Source organism: Mandrillus leucophaeus, unplaced genomic scaffold (genome assembly GCF_000951045.1).
Source record: "Mandrillus leucophaeus isolate KB7577 unplaced genomic scaffold, Mleu.le_1.0 Scaffold329, whole genome shotgun sequence".
NCBI lineage: Eukaryota > Metazoa > Chordata > Mammalia > Primates > Cercopithecidae > Mandrillus > Mandrillus leucophaeus.
The window spans coordinates 72,800-74,591 of record NW_012103465.1 but is presented as its reverse complement, the minus strand read 5'-3'; the positions used below and the strand labels follow the sequence as shown (position 1 = coordinate 74,591).

Genomic DNA, 1,792 nt, shown 5'->3' with positions numbered 1-1,792 from the left:
CTGCGAGGCCTGGTGCGGGGCACTGAGAGCACTGTACTCCTTGTGAGCCCTGCGACCGGAGGGCGCCGAGGGGCTGGCGCGCCGGACCGGTTATTTAGGGAAGTGCATCGCGACACCTTTGCAGATGGCATGGCCGTGTTTTGCAACGCAAACGGGAGGAGGGAGGACGGCCGGGTGGAGGGGGAGAGCAAAGGAAGGGGTAAACCAGATTGGGATGGGAATAAAGCAAACTCCTGAGCAGGGAGCGAGAAGGAAGGAGTGCGTGTCATCGTTAAGAGGAGGCTCCTACTCGGTCTCCCCGCCTCCCGCCCTCGCCACCCCCCTATTCCCTCCCCACTGCAGCCCTTCCCCTTCCCGGGCGAATGACACCGCCGCTGCCCGATGGTGCGCGGGTCCTGTTTGTGACAGTCAGGCAGAGAAGATTATCCGGATCATGGCCTCCCTGGCCCGCAGCCGCCGTGGCTCTCCCGGGTCCCGGCGCGCCCCTAGCACCCGCACGATCGCAGGCGCCCCACGCCCGCAGCTCCCGCGGCGCTAGCAAGGGGAAGACGCGAAGCAAAAGAACACAGACCCAGGGAGAGGAAGGGCAGGGTAACGGAGCCTGGCGAGCACCTCCGTGCCCGACCTCCTTGGGGGCATCCTCCCTCCCCTCCAGCAGTGCGGCCCGGGCCGGACATCCCGAACTTCAACACCCGAGCCTGCGCTGCCGCCAGGTACCGGGGCAGGGACGTCCGCAGCGCCCGGGGCGCAGCCCCCTGTCAGCCCCTTTGCCTAAAGGCCTGCCTACCAATCAGCGTCCCCATCCACGCCGGAGGAAACGCGGAAAGTGGAGGTGACACCTCCGATCAGGCACGCACCGGCCCCGCGGCAGTGGCCGCCGCCTCCTCTGCGCGTCAGCTTGGGCTTCTCCCGCTGCGATCCGCTCACGTCTCCGCAGCCGGAGCCCTTTAAACAAGTCCCTGGGAAGCGGGTGGCAGCAGTGTTCGCTGGCGCCCCGCCGCCAGCCTGGGCTCCTCGCCCTCCTTTCCCGTTCCCCTTCCAACTCTTCCGGGGAGGGTACCTCGGGATGAACAGAAGCGTTTCCATCCTCCTCCCCTGTACCCCAGGCCTTCCCCCTCCAGCTGCCACCCCCCTCCCCCCGCCTCGCTTTTAAGGGGATGGGGGGTATTGCAACCTGGCCGAATGTGTGTGTTGCAACCTTGAGTTGGCAGCGCATCTGACTGCCTACTCAGGATCAAGGCTGTGGTTTGTTGGGATTTTTTTCCTCCTTTGCCCCCTTGAAGTAGTAATTATTACTGTTATTATTAGAACAGCAAGGTTCGGTTGAAACTTTCTCGTTTCTTCCACGGCCGCCTGGGAGCTGTCGTTACAGCATTCCACCTGAGGCCCGCGGGGAGGAGGCGGGCTTTTTTTGTTGTGGCGGTTGGCCCGCCTGTTTGTTTTGGTCTCCTTGCATGCACAATAAATAATAATTAGGATAATAATGAATAATCCCGGGCGAAGGCGGCGCGGTGCTGGAGGGGTTTGCGCGGCGGCTGCAGCGGGGCGGCCGAAGGGAGGGGAAAGAGGAGAAAAGAGTTGTAAGTTATATTTACCTTGCTCGCGAGGAGTGTGCTGGCTGAATCTCTTCCCTCTCTGAGTCACCCAGAGTACAGAAACAGAGGGAGAGAAGACTAGATTATGAATATGACTTCATTGATGACAGCCGTCCCCTCCTCTTCCTAAACTCGGGCTCCGCCCAGCGTCCCACCCTCGCCTCCTCCGCGGGCGCCGGAAGACGCGCCGCAGTTGG

General features: G+C 62.6%; 1 protein-coding gene across 1 annotated transcript in view; it reads right to left on the bottom strand.

The window, feature by feature from the left end:
• Positions 1-1,779, bottom strand: part of SMARCA2 (SWI/SNF related, matrix associated, actin dependent regulator of chromatin, subfamily a, member 2) — a 189,089-nt gene extending 187,310 nt beyond the window's left edge. Inside the window, exon 1 of the mRNA XM_011988407.1 lies at positions 1,596-1,779. The gene's annotated coding sequence lies outside the window, so the exon portion shown is untranslated. The remainder of the gene's footprint in view (positions 1-1,595) is intronic.
• Between the last annotated feature and the right edge of the window lie 13 nt (positions 1,780-1,792).